Source organism: Solanum dulcamara, chromosome 12, assembly GCF_947179165.1.
Source record: "Solanum dulcamara chromosome 12, daSolDulc1.2, whole genome shotgun sequence".
In the NCBI taxonomy this organism is placed as follows: Eukaryota; Viridiplantae; Streptophyta; class Magnoliopsida; order Solanales; family Solanaceae; genus Solanum; species Solanum dulcamara.
In genome coordinates, this window is record NC_077248.1 from 31,249,795 (window position 1) to 31,265,834 (window position 16,040).

The following is a 16,040-nucleotide window of genomic DNA, read 5'->3' on the forward strand; positions in this document are numbered from 1 at the left end:
CTAAAAATGTGGAAGTTCAAAAATAACCAAGAAAAATACAGCATCAACTGCTAGAGCGAAAATTGAGGAGAACCAATTTGTAAATTGTAGTAAATAAAGTATAGGAGTGTTGAAATTTACTTTTAGTTACTGCAGTATTTTTTGACAAAATAAGTTGTTTATTTTAAGATAAATCTGAATTTTAAATTTTTGTTAGGTTGTTTGAGTTTTGAAATATTTTAGGTTGTTTTAGATTTCAAATTATGCAAACTATGTATTTTAAATTGGCTATTTAAAGCCTCTCAATGTTTTAAAAAACTATTGAAATTCAATTCAATCCACTGCGAGACATTTTCAACTCTTTTTTGCTACCTCATCTTTTTTAGAAAAAAGCAACAGATAAAATCTTTGATATGGGTGTTGTTAGTTTTGAATTCTTATTGTGATTCCGTCTATAAATAGATTGAGTTGATTTGGAGACCAGAAAAGATGGAAAGCTCAAGTACCGGGTTGATTGATTGTTTGTTTGAGGCAAGTGGATTTCTTGTCTTTTCGTTAATTGTATTAAACTTTGTATTCTATTGTATGATTGAAAGTAATGAGAATTGGCGAATGGGTTTTGTATGGATAATGTATTGTTAAATGATGAATAAGTTCTTCTATGATAACTTGGGGTAAAATAAGAATTTTTGTGGGCATGGAAAATCTTGTTGCGTCCAAACGCACATGCAAGTGTACTCGATCATGTAAGTAATAAGTGGCTCTTTTTTGGAGCCAGATGACGAACTCACAGGGACTTGTCAATTAACTATTTAATCAAGCAGTGATTTTAAAGATGAATTAAATTAATTAGACGAAAAACAAAAGTAAAAGAACTAGTGAACAATTAACCAAGAAAAGAACAGATTTTACACAATCAAAGAGTGATTCAATCTAGGATTATGAATTAACTAATAATGATGTTTAGTATCACTTTCATCAACTTATTTGATTATCTAGTTGTTGATTCATGAGGTTAATAATATTTTCATGATCTCTCGACCTCTAACCATCTACCACAATTGGAAGCCTAACTATATTGTTGAGCATGAATAGATTTGACCAATTATGGAGCATTAAGTCATCTTTCCGTGTTTGAACCAAGCACGACACCTAGGTATATCTCTATACTAAACACAAATCAATTCAAGTGATAAGCAAGAAAAATCATGTTCCTTGTAATTCACGTTCTATCCCTCTATTCGTCTTTCGAGTTTAAAAGTAGACAATATATTTATTCTAATGGTAGGTTAACATTAAAATAGTAAGCATAAGAATATAAGAATAACTTATATGATAACCAAATATGCCGAATCAAAATTTGCTAAAAAATCATCTTATTAGTTACCATACCCTAGAATGAGAAGTTTAACTCCACATAGACATGAAACAATTACAACAAATAATTCAAAGAAAAGATGTAAAAAAGAATAAATAAAGGAGAATAAAACATGAAACAAAAATTCTCCGTCCTCCACGAAGGATCCTATCTATTCCTAGATCAAAAGTTATATAAAGCTAATTTTATTGAATATTTATAAGTGTAGAAAAAAACCCAAATAAAATAACTGTCATGACCCGATTCCTCTAGTCGTGATGGTGCCTACTATAATCTACCAGTAGGTAAGGCGACCCGTATCCCCAAATTGCCACTAATGGGATTAAGGGTCGAAACTAAACCATAATTAAATAATAACATATATTATAGGAGAATTAACATAAGCAAGCCGTATATATATATATACAAATAGAATCCCTTCAATAACCTGGAAGTCACAAGTGTAGAGCTGCTACAAAATAGATACAAGTCCCAAAACTAGACCACAAAAACAAAGACTTGTCTCAAAAAGAAAATGAACAATCAACTATATATAGATAGAGATAGGTAAATCCAAAATGCCATGAGCTCACCCTCGCCTCTGATGTAGACTGTGATGGGCTCGAATTAGCATTTGTAATTGGTGTTCGAACCTGCATCATGAAAATGGATGCAGAGTGTATTATGAGTACCAAAACAACAGGTACCCAGTAGACATCATAGGATGACTGAGCTTGAAAATTAAAGAAAATATGAAAAGATAGAATCAAGGAACAAAGGAAGTCAAACATAAAGTAAAAGAGATGCAAACGAGTGTAAAGGACTATATGAACTAAGCATAGCTAGATAAAATTAACTGTCCCCATGAGCCCAGAAGGTACACTCATGTACAAGTCTAAATAAAAATCCAAGCGGACCCGCATAAGCCCAAACGGGTACACAAAATAACTACAACGAATAGGAATATGAAATGGTGAGTCCAGAGCCAGAAAAGTGTAGTGCAAACCTCAAACCACGGATAACCTCCAAGTAACTAATGAATGCCTACTCGAAAAGGATCACAAAGCCTGGACCTCAAACCACAGATGAATATCAAAGTAGTCAATAGTAGTCTCCAAGTAACGAATAAGAACAACTTAGCTAAGAAGTCCAACGCCCGGACCTCAAACCACAGAAATGTTTCAAAGGGGCAAAAGCCTATAGCCAAAGTGAATTAATAAAGAGGATAAGAGAGCATCATGGTCAGAGCTTCAATTTTCCATGATGGGGCAGCCAAATGATATCATGTCAGCTCGCCATTGAAAAACAACCTTCGAACGATGTCCACTCTTAGATAATCAACCAAGCACTCCAATCTCGAATCATACCCAATCTCAAAACACCAAGCAAAGCCCTGAATCTCAAATCATCAATGTACGAACCGTAAAAAGAGGGAGAAGGGGTAAAAGGTTGCTAAAGCTGAGGCAACGCCAATTCTAAGGCTCAACCATCTTACCAAGTCTGATCTTCCAGTCTATAGGGAGCTAAGTTATCTGTATCGATGTTTAAGTAAAAGCAAGGCCTAAAGGCTCCAAAAATTACAAGTCTATGAAAACCACTAGTCTAAGCCTAGACTAAGGGAAACATGCTCAAGATTATAAGAAAATAGTAATATACATGGCCACAAGGCATGGATGATCACAATAAAGAAGGAAACATGCTCACAAGTTCCTAATTACCCAAAAAATAGGCTAAAACAAGATTTCTACACTACTAGGCATGATCAATGAGCCTAGTCAACCCATATTCCAACTAATCAACATGATTCAATATAATCAATATCAATCAAAGGACAGGAAAGCCCTAGCCTACATTTACCATTCGCGTGTGCTCCAATTCAAGACTCCGGAGTTTTTCCCTTGTATACGACCTCAGGATTCTTCCACGCTATCAAAATAGAGTCACAATATTATTAATATCATTTAGACACTAGAATCATTTCAAACGAATATGGACCAATTTTGGAGTCTAAAATAAGAATGTAGGACCTGCATTAGGAATTCAAGAATTGACTCCGTAAAAGGTCCTAATTAGCTTCCCAAACATATGTCCCACAACAAAACACGATTCGGGGGCTTTCTGGATATCGAAATTCATTACATGCAAGAAAACATCATTAAATATAAGAAGCACCTACAATAGCAGAAGCTATAGCACGAAAATTACCTCAAATGGAGGATCCCCGAAACTCCGTGAATACTCCAATACGTAGCCTTGAAGTTCCTGAACATACAAAGCTTTGAATCACCTAAATTTGGACCTATATAGCACCCACAATCGCATTTTGAAATAATAGCACCGAGCTTAAATGTGTGTCTCTTTTAAATAAAAGTCTAGAAAATTTTAACCTTCACGAACGTGGCCACAGTGGCCCACAAATGTGGAGGTCCCAGGAATTTCCCTTTGCTAACACGACCAGAGGCCCGCGAATGTGAAAGATAGAGGGACATTGGGCCTAGAACATGGCCCTTGGCTCTCAAACGAGAAGTGGGAAATGCCAAACCTCTATGAACATGGCATGGAACATGTGAATGTAAAGGGTCCACTACAGGGGCTCCACGAATGCGGTCCCTTGGCTCCACGAATGTGAAGGCCAAAAAGACGGGGTGTGCGGGATTCGTTAGGAACCCTGTGCGCGCAAACAAACTATGCTACTTCACCAAATATGACATTCTGGACTCAACAGTGCAGTCAAAATTTCCATCTGAGGTCTTCTTGAAAGAAGTGCTTCCCACCCCCAAGTGTCATTTTTAGCCAATTCTACAAGGAACCTCGGGATTAGACCAGAAGCCTTAGGAAGCGCACAAAAAATCATTCTAGTACAAAATCGACATTTTGGAGCTAATATCACTCAAAAAATTTCATCCGAGTGTGCTTTCAAAGAATGTTCACCAAGGTCAAACTTAGGTCGAAACTTAAAAGCTAAAATGCCTAATGACTCAAACTAGCACCGAAAGTCTCTAGACTAGAGGAGACTATGAGACTAACCTAAAATGATCATTCCAGAGATGATGGAACCACGAAAATTCCATTACGAGGTTGTTTATTTGATGTCTTAATAGAAATCAATTATTCAAGTTTAAAAAGCTCCAAAATAGAAAAACAGGAATAAATCCTAAATGAACGATAAGGCAACGAACAATTAGTTCTATGAATTCATAAATGACTTGGGGTCACTATAGTAATGCTTTAAAAGAAAAAAAGAAGGAGTTTACTCTAATATGACCTGGAGTTTCATTATAATAACTGAGTCAAAAAAAATTGGGAAACCGAAAACCCAAATTAATTGGACAGTGTACGTGTGACATTATGTCGGCTTAAATGTTTTTTCGCTGCTTCTTTAGAATTTGACACGTGGAAGCAACATTTGAACTAAAATTCTCAATCAGTGTATGTGTGTGTTTATATATATAATATTCCATTTAATCCATTAAGTTGCCTACTTGAGTTCCTTCTATAATCATCCTTCTTTAATTCATTTTGTCTCCTTCTCTCTTTATCTTCACGTCATACTAACCCTACAAAAAAATGATTTAGCACTGATGTAACATAGATTTACGGTACTTATAATGCTTTAAACTTAAGAAATTGCATGTCTTTTAAGCATTAGTTAGTAGATTTGACGTTATTTGTGTTTGTCTTGTAGGAAATTCGATTGTGGCAAGAAGGATAAAAGGCACAGTAGACTGCAACTAATTTTTTCTTCTACATGGACAACCTATGAGCCATAGGTTCCAGTTATAGAAGCAGTGATGACATATGAAGGCAAGTTTGGGATGACAAGTGTTGTCTATGAGCCATAGAACGAATCATAGAAGTTGAGTAGTGACTGACGTGTTAAGACTTGGCCTACGATTGGAAGTTATGAGCCATTGAAATCTGTGCGTAGAAAAGAGATCAAAGGCCAAAGATATGTTGTTCCTATGAGATGGACGATGACTCGTACAGTCACCTATGATCCATAGGAACGAGTCGCATAACCCTAAACGACCTAATTTCCTAATTTTCCTAGATTCATTTTATGTAGGATTAGTTGTCTATAAATATATTTTTAGGGTTTTTTATTATTCTATACACGTTTTGGGAGTTAGGAATTAAACATAAACTACTTTTGCCTTGAATTCTTGAACTCTTGGATTTATACAATCGAAGTTTACTTTTCTGATTCAATTGAAGATTTTGGATATTCATACTTGTTATTGTAACTACATGATTTTTTTCAGCCAAATTATTATAAATTGTGATCACCCAATTATGAGTAGCTAATTTCACAACTAGGGTTGTGGGAACCATGAAGAATTAATGATGTAGACCTAATAAAAAGCAATTCTTGAATAGTGTGCATACATGTAATTTTTCCCTTTGGTTTGATTTCTTTTTAACGATGCACACTAAAACAATTAGAGAATGGAGTTGGTACTAACCATAACTCAAAAATAGAAAATAAAGAAGTGTTGCAAGATATAGCGCAATTGAGAATGTAATTCAAATTGACATTCAAAAACTTGGGTTCTGAAAAAGTCAATACATTAGACCAACAAGGTTAAGCACCAATTCATGATGAGTATGGAGATAAGGAAAATGCATACTATGTGAATGACCAACTCGGGGGTTTCTAGTCTATTGCCTAAGCTTCCAATCCAGATTCTTGGCACCAAGGTCAAGTAAATCAAGGTTGAAACTATAAAAACTTCAATCGAGAAGGCCATTACAACCGCAAAAATTACAATCGTGAAAAAAACTACAATTAGAATAGATACACTGATCAAAACAACGGGCAAGACAGAGAAGGTGATTGGGGAAGGAGATATAAAAACAAGAGTGGTGCACACATCCCACCTAAAAATGAAGATGGGAGGTCTGGACTTGCAAGGATTAAAGACATGATAACAAAGATGATGAAAAAGTATGACTCTACCGAAGAGAATCTTAAGGAGATACACAGTGATCTTTCGGGAAATAATCAAAAAGTAGAGTAACATGATACATCTATCATGCTTATTGAGCAACAATTTGACTAATTTCTTCTTCTTTGAATCCGCTAGAAAGGAATTGTCACACCCCAAAGGGAGATGCATTAGGCACTCGATACTAAATTCAATTGAGTTAGCCACTAAAATGTACGAACTAACTAAACTGTGTGCCTAAAAGATCCCACATCACAATATTTAAAATACTAAGCCTACACCATTAAGGTCATGACCTGAATAACAATAAGTCATTTACAAGGTAGACAGGTCAAAATAATAAAGTACTAGCTATCTGATAAGGTTCCAATTGAAGATTTACATGCATAAACACACACACACACACACACACATATATATATATATATATATTTTAAGATTATAGGGTGGAGACTGAATTCTGCAAAAAGAAACCTAGAATATTGTATCCACAATAGCCTCTAAAAGTGTCGTAAGCATTGCTGGAATAAGGCTCCGACTATACCCAAACTTTACAACAAAAATAAACATCCTATGAAAGGTCTTGGAAGAGGTGGAGCTTACGAACTGACAGTTGAACCCTAAAATACTAAAGGAGGGGTCGATCATAATCCCAACTTGGACTTGCATACACGAAAAAAATGTAGTGTATCCTGGCAACGGGACGTCAGTACAAATAAAAATGTATTGGAATGTAAGAAAAAAAGTAGAATCATGAATCGATGTTGTAAAAAGGTAATAGAAATACCACCTGACACAGACACTCTGATAGCCTCCATGGCTGACACCTGACTTCATAGTAATCAAATATGCATGTTATGCTGGTGTAATTGCATGTCATGAATACACACACACACAAACACACACACACACACACACACATATATATATATATATATATATATATATATATATATATATATATATATATATATATATATATTGTTGAAAATGCATGATATTTCCAATAAAATGCTAACAATGGCGGTCTCTTCTGGTAGCTAATTGACATCATACTGCCAACCTGTGGTCATCTGTACAATACATATAGTGTTATGGGAAAATAGGCCCCCTTCTCTCCAATTATAGCTATAAGTTCATGCATAATATGCCATGTATGATATAAACTTTGAATGCACATAGTATGCCATAATAAGAACTTAGCCAACCTTGGCTCATCGGTACTTTTATTCTCATAATCTCATAATCACTTTTGTACAACATGAAAATGCCTCATGAAACCTCATATTTTTTTTGAATAAGTTTGATAACTTAACTCAAGTTTTAGAAAGATAACTTAACCCTAAAGATTTTCATAAAAAGCTTAAGGTGCTTCACTTAGTTCTTATACCTGATTCATTGACGATTTGTAAAATAAAATATTTCAAAAACCAAGAGTTTTAGTAGTTTAAACATACAAATTATATTTGAGAGTTTTGGGAATCGACGTGTTAATTTAAAGTATTTCAAAATACACTTTAGCAAGGAAGGAAGACTGATTGTAAATACAAAATGTATTTCATAATCATTTTAAGTTACACCATCCAAAGAAGATAAGAATTCATATATATGGACATATAGACAAAGAAAATGACAAAATAACATATAGATGTTGATTACTCTATTAAAACGGATGAGTGGAATACCAACATAATAGCATCATGAAAATACTTCAGCTGTGATCCCAATGCCTTTCACAGCATGTCTTTCTAGCAATAAAATAGTAAAATATTGCATTTGACATTTTAGGAATTTCCAAGGATTCGTGCTAAAAGGAAGGACGTAGCTTAGTCTTAACATACCTTTCCAACGAATTCCTAAATGCCCATAGTTCCCCATGAAAGTTGTTCTTTACATCCTAAGCTTCACAAAAAATATACACACCTATAAATAATTTATAGTTGAGCTTAAATCGGCAGATTTTCCGTAGGATCCTAACTTGAGGAAACCTCCGTGGAACTTCATAAAAACGATCATAAAAAGGTCCCTAGATGATTACCTTAGCAAATCAAGTGTAATACTTGAAGAAAAACCATGAACTACAAAGTACTATATTTCAAAAATAGCTCCAAACACAGCTAATAGAAGGGGAAAATAATTGCTGCACGTAGAGATCACATTTCTAGGTATGGGGGCAAACTTTAACGATATAAATCACTAAAAACGCACCTTAATCGCTCAAGAAAAAATTGGAACCCTTTCTTAAGATTTATCACTATTTATAAGATGAAAATAAATGATTTTATGGATTAAATCATCGAAATGCCGACTTAACAAAATTTTTGCCCCGACTCGCTTCACTTCCTAGTTTCAGCTCAAACAATATATGTTAAAACTGTCATAACTCCTCACTTCGATGTCGGTTTGATGTGCGGTTTTATGCGTTGGAAACTAGACTCGTAGACCTTTTATTTTATAGGGTGTGAACCCTTTAAAATCTTACATATTGGGAGAAATGATATGAGATATTTGACCCAAAGTTTAGAAATTTATTAGAGAAACTTATGATAATTTTTGCCGACCTTTATTTCGCAACTTGCTTGACTTCAAAACTTAACATACATCAATTGTGATATTATAATATCTTATATACCATTATTATTTGTATAATAGACACTCTTAGTCTTATCCCAAAGGTTAAAGTTAATTTATCTCTTCTGGATAGATGGGGTGCTACCTGAACCATTTCTTTAACTTCGAACCATTGTTTAAGAAATTCCTTTGACCTTAAACTTTAGTTTAGTTCCTTTATATTACCACACATATTCAGTATCATTCTCCCTATGTACTATACCAAGTCATTTAAACATTATATAACCACACCATGCTCATATATTATGCTGGAAAAAACATGGGGTTTCACAGGAACTATCCCAAGTAATAAAATTTAAAATCCTAAAAATGAAGGGCAATGCCTGGTTGTAACCACCCAATGTAGTTCTCAAACAGTGGTCACAACAATTATAGTAACTGAGGATGATACACATGACCCCGATTAGAGTGGGTATGAGAAAGCTAGCAAATTTGAGGGGAAAGTAGAGGGCGGAAAGTTGAGAACTAAGCAGCCTAAAAAGGGGGATGAAAAGATTAATGTGGAGGAGGAAAAACAAAAAGAAGTTATATCAACTCCAATTCACATGCCACAACATCCATCACCTTTCCCACAGAGATTGATAAAGAAAGCCGAGGATGGAAAGTATTACAAGTTCATCTCCATGTTGAAGCAAAAAATTGATGAATGTTTCTGATTGAAGTGTTGGAGCAAATACCTAGGTATCCAAAGTTTATAAAGGATCTTGTTACAAAGAAGAGATCCGTGAGCTTTGAATTGGCTGACAACTTGTCATTGTAGTGCAATAGCTACTCGCTCACTTTTAAAAAAAAGAATGACCATGGAATATCTATGATACCATATACTACTGTAGCATTCACTATACCATATACTATTGGAGCATTCAACTTTGCCAAAACTTTCTGTGACTTGGGTGCTGGCATTAATTTGATATCACTAGCAGTGTTTCAACAATTGGAATTAGTAGCCCCAAACCGACGTCAATACTGCCCCTTATGGTGGATCATACTGTGAAAAAGACTATGCACATTCTTTATGATGTTCTATTTAAGGTCGAATAATTTATATTCCCAGTAAACTTTGTCATTCTTGACTGTGAGCTTAATTTTGAGGTTCCTATCATTCTGGGAAGACCAATCTTGGCCTCTAGATGTGCTTTGGTTGATATGGAAACTGGGGAACAAAAATTTAGATTGAATAATGAAAAAGTGTTTTTTAATGTATGTCGGACAATAAAATGTCATAATGATTTGGGAGTGGTTTTTGTTATCGATGTTATTGATGAAGTGCAACCTTAGAAACCAATTAAGGATAGATTGGGCGTTGAAGCCTTAGAGGCCATGATCATAAATTTCGATGGAGAGCTTATTAAGAAGTATGAAGAGATGGTTATTGAACTTGATAGCACGGGGAAGTAGAACTTTGAACCAAAGAGGCTTGACTTAGATCTAAATAATAAAGTTACCCTACCTGCAAAACCATCCATTAACAAACCTCCAGCTTTAGAGATCAAGACTCTCCGTTCTCAGTTGCAATATGCGTTCTTGGGTCTCAATAACACTTTGCTTGTCATAACATCTATTGAACTTAATGAAAGTCAAGTGGAAGCATTGACATCTGTCTTTAGGCACTTCAAAAAAGCAATTAGATGGTCCATACCTAACATCAAAGGCATTCCACCGAGCATATATTCTCAAAAAATCAAATTCATATTGGACTGCAAACCGATCATTGAGCACCAATGGCGAATTAATCAACCTATGCAAGAGGTAGTAAGAAAAGAGATTATGAAGTGGCTAGATGTTGGAGTGGTTTACCCAATTGCCAATAATAAATAGGTAAGTCATGTTCAATGTGTGCCAAATAAGGGTGGTATCATTATGGTGCCAAATGCAAAGAATGAGTTCATTCCGATGTTGCTGGTCACTAGTTGGAGAGTATGCATGGATTATCGTTAGTTGACTACATGGATATCAAAAGATCACTTCTTAATGTCATTTATGGACTGAATGTTAGACCGTCTTGCTAGCAAAGGATGATACTATTTTCTTGACCCGGAGACCAAGAAAAAACCACTTTCTTACGTTCGCGTTCAAAAGAATGCTATTGGGATTGCTTAATTCACCGGTGACCTTTTAATATTGCATGATGTCCATATTTTCAGGCATGGTAGAGGAGACAATCTATGACTTCATGGATGATTTTTAGGTGGTTGGTGAATCGTTCGATGATTGCTTGGCTCATCTTGGTGACGTACTCAAAAGGTGTGAAGAATATAGTCTTGTCGTAAATTGGGAGAATTGTCACTTTATATGATAGAGAGTACAGTGATGGGATATAAGATCTTAAAGAATGGCATAGAAGTTGATCGAGCAAGGATTGAGGTAATTGAAAAGTTTGCCCATCCTATCTCTGTCAAAAGGATTAGAAATTTCTTAGAACATGCTAGTTTTTATTGCTAATTCATCAAAGATTTCTCCAAAATAGCACATCCCTTATGCAAACTAGTCAATAAAGAGACAAAATTTATTTTTGATGAAGTCTGTTCGAAGGAATTTGAAGAGATGAAGGAGAAGCTGACTTCAACACCTGTCATTATTGCAGCTGATTGGGAATGACCATTCGAGGTTATGTTTGATGAAAGTGAGGTAGCATTTGGGGTAGTGTTAGGGCAAAGGCATGGGAAGATTCTTTATCCCGTCTACTATTCTATTAAAGCCCTTAATGTTTATCCAAGGAACTATACAGTGATCGAATAAGAATTGCTTGCCATACTATTCACTTTCAAGAAGTTTAGATCCTACTTGCTTGGCACCAAATTCATTGTACACAGTGATCATGTAGCATTGATATACCTCATGGCAAAGTAGAATTCTAAGCCAAGACTGATTCGTTGGGTGCTACTTCTCCAAGAATTCGACTTCTAGGTTAAACATCAAAAAGAAACCAAAAATCAGGCTGCCGATCATTTTTCTAGACTTGACGAAGAAGTAATACTGAAGTTAGAGAATGGATTTGAGATAGATGACATTTTTCTCTATGAGCAAACTTTTGCAGCATCACACGATCTCATTCCATGGTTTGCCGATGTTGCTAATTACTTAGTGTCACAATCTGAGCTAGGCCCTAGGTGTGACATAGTCATCAGAACCCTGAGGGACTCCAACCAATCCTCTTAGCATTCATCACATATATAAGGTAAATAGAATACATCAAAGAAATACAAGTAGAAAATAAGCCTCAACAAAATTTTGAATACAAGAAGAAGGCTTAAAACATCAAGTCAAATAAATGGTACTACAACTCATAAATGTCTAAAAATGCCTCTACTAAATATAGATGGGGCTAAGGACATGTTCCTAGCTCACCAAAATATAAGAAATAGGGAGTATTCTAACATAGATAAATAGTAAATAGGTTGCTCTTGGATCACGAGGACTCACCTACAATAGCAAACTCATCATAGGGACGAATCTAGCCACGTGGAAGAACGGGAGCATTGTGACCTATATTATGAGATAATATAGGCAAAAGTATGCGTTAGTACATGGAATGCACTAAGTATGTGAGAAATATGCATGAACAATGATAATAGGACATGAGAAATATGAATGTGGGGATGCATGACCAATATCTTTGAAAGCATAAGTAAAAATTGAAAACATTTAAACCATTTTAATCATGTGGTCAACGCATCAAAAAATTATGTAAGAGATCATATCATAGCATATACCTTGTGTGCGATAGGACCTTAACCGATACTTAAGACCATGCGAGCTATAACATGGAATCCAATGTACTCCTACATCGAGAAGGCAAAGGCTACTTGCCAAGGTAGAGTCAGTGATGAGATCTTTCTTTAACATTTGGGTATTTGTGGATCCACTAGCTACTCCATATTAGGAACCTACAGTGGCAACGTAGTTAGGGACTATAGGTTGGTACTAGGATTCCCTTGGATAGCTACTTTGTCTATCAAACCTAACCCCACCTAAAAGTCCTCTTGGTGCTTAGTCATCATCCCAGCCGAATTCATTAAAACATCATCATAATTTCATCATAACATAATCGTAAGAGTAGCTCATTACATGAGTGATTCATAGGACTCCTTGTGTCGGTGAGAAAAGTCTTTCACCTCTTAAACATGAGTTGTGAGAAAATCTTTCACAATTCTTAATACATTTCTTGAAACTTCACAGAAACACAATTCATTATCATCATAGATTTTCATAAAATATATCATTCAAAATTCAAAATCATAATTTCATAGGTTCAAAATTCATAATTTAAAATCAAAGGTCAATGCATGGGTGCATGTGAAATAGATTGGAAATTATATACTATAATGAATTTATGCATGATAATAAAGAATAACATTGATTGAAGTCAAATAACAAGGACCGATAAAGAATTAACATGAAACCCTCACAAGTTGGGTGAAATTGAATTGAAAGATTTGAGATCTTTTGAGACATAATGCATGAATGGAATCCATTGGTGAATTCCAACATACATTGGTAATCAAGGCCTATAGTAAGCTCTAGTACTGGAGGCTTGGACTTGAATCCTTAGAACCCTTACTTATCTTGAAGATGAAACCTTTGGGAGAATGTTCTAGAGAGAGAAATATTACAATTGAGAATTGAGGAGTGAATGAGGGAATTCAAAGGGCTTGGTTAGTTATAAATTTTTCCAAAAATAATCAGTAACGACATAGCTTAAAGTGTATTTTGTAGGAAAATACTAAAATAACTCAGATAAAATAACTGATTATTCAATTCGGCAAAGCCATTAGAGTCCACTAAATACATTTGGTGAGTTGTCAAATTGTACTCTCCATCATCGACTTAAATGGTCCCAAGGTCAAGGTTATTGGTCTATTTGGCAATATGGATTGAGATCGATGACCGAATCAGTGGTCCGCTGAGTTGATTCTCCTTTGCCGATTAGGGATTGTTCAAAACCTAAACTTTCTGTAACTTTCAACAATCTCCCTTGAGCTGATGAACTTGTTCAATAGTTCACCAACTCATTCGGTGAACTGAGCTCCTCCCTCTTTTTTTGAACTTTTTTCCGTCCCTTCCATCTTCCGGGGTCTTACACTTAGTAAGTGATGTGGTGCATTCCAACTTGAATGTTCATCAATGCCATAAGTTCATGTCTGGTGTGAAAAAGTTTTTCTGGGAGAAACCATACTTTTTCCATATTGTGCTGATTGGATTATTCATCGTTGCATACCCACGGTTGAGATGATAAGTATTTTTGAAGCATGTCATTCGTTACCTCTTGGAGGTCATCATAGTGGTATCCGTTCAGCTATAAAATTTTACAATGTGGGTACTACTGGCTGACAATTCATCAAGATGCTCTTGATTTCGCCAAGTCTTATGATTGTTGTCAAAGAGAAGGAGGTATTTCAAGGAAATATAAACTCCCATTCACTCCTATTTTGGTAATTGAATTGTTCAATGTATAGGGGATTGACTTTATGAGATCGTTTGTGAGTTTGAATGGGATGAAATACATAGTTGTTGTGGTTGACTATGTGTCTAAATGGGTAGACGCTGTGGTACTTCCCAACAATGAAACAAAGAGCGTGAACACATTCCTAAAGCAAAATATCTTCTCTAAATTTGGTATATCAAGGGTGATAATCAGCGATGAAGACTCCCACTTTTGCAATAGATTGTTCAAAATGTTGCTCGAGAAGTATGGGGTTTGACATAGTATAGCAACTTCTTACCATTTAAAGACTAGTGGGCAAGTCGAAGTCTCCAACCGTGAAATAAAATAAATACTTGCAAAGATGGTGAATGTGAATAGAATGGATTGGTAGAAAAACCTTGACAATGCTTTATGGGCAAATAGCACTGCATTCAACACTACCATAGGTATGTCTCCTTACCAACTTATATGTCAAAAGTCTTTTCATATTTCCATGGAGTTGGAGCACAAAGCTATGTGGATGTTAAAAAAGCTGAATATGGATTGGGATGCCATATCAAAGCAAAGGATAAATCAAATAAATGAGCTTGATGAGTTTCATCTAACCGCTTATGAAAGTTCAACCTTTTACAAGGAGATAATGAAGAAATATCACGACCGAAAGCTCTAAAATCAAGCATTTGCACTCAAAGATTTGGTGCTTCTTTTTAACTCAACGTTGCGCTTACTTACTAACAAGCTGTCAAAGTTGATAGGATCATTTTGAATGGTTCAAGTCTTCCCACATGTCAAGGTCGAACTGGAAAATAAAGACGGAATGAGGTTCAAAGTGAACAGGCAAAGAATCATAGCATATATGGGAACTGAGGATGAGATCAAAGTTGTGGAATTATGGGAGTTTGGTGAAGTCTGAGTAACCCATGAACCTATGTCGGGCCACGATGTTAAATCAAGCGCTTCATGGAAGGCAACCCTAGATGTATTTTAATCGTTATTTCATTGTAATTTTTAACTCTTTAGTCTTTTTTAGGATATTATAAGTTATATTAGGGTCCATGTCAAAATAGAGTCAAGAAAAATAAAAAGTAGGCTTAAATATGTTAAGTGTTCAAAGACAAAAAGTACAATACTAGAAAATTCATGTATAGATGGCACTATGGATTTTTTCTATGGGTCATAGGTTTTCCTACAGCTCATAGACTTAATTCGTAGAATCCAGATCTAAAGCACTGTAGAAGCATTAAGTCTATGAGTTCACTCTACAGGTTGTTGAAAACTCTATGGATCGTAGACAACACTCATAGAATCCAAGCATGTTTACTAAATTTTCCAAGTGTTAAGTGAATGTATGGCACCCATCTATGGATCGTCGAAGTCACTATGGTCCATAAATAGGCCTCATAAATGCCAAAGTATTTTAAATCAAATAGACCCGACCTAGAATTCATAGGGAATAAAATCCCACCATTTTAATTTTCTTATACCCATTTTCAAGTTATACATTAACGACCAAACTTACCCAAATTCTCCATTATCATCATCATCTCCTCTGGATTCTCAGTCCCTCCAAATTCACCATCACCATCATCATCAATCAACCATTAATACCATTGGAGTTGCGATTGGGAAATTAGGGCAAAATTTAAACCAAAAGATGTTGGGTTATGAGTATTTGTGTGTAGTACTTTAAAAAGAAATTTGA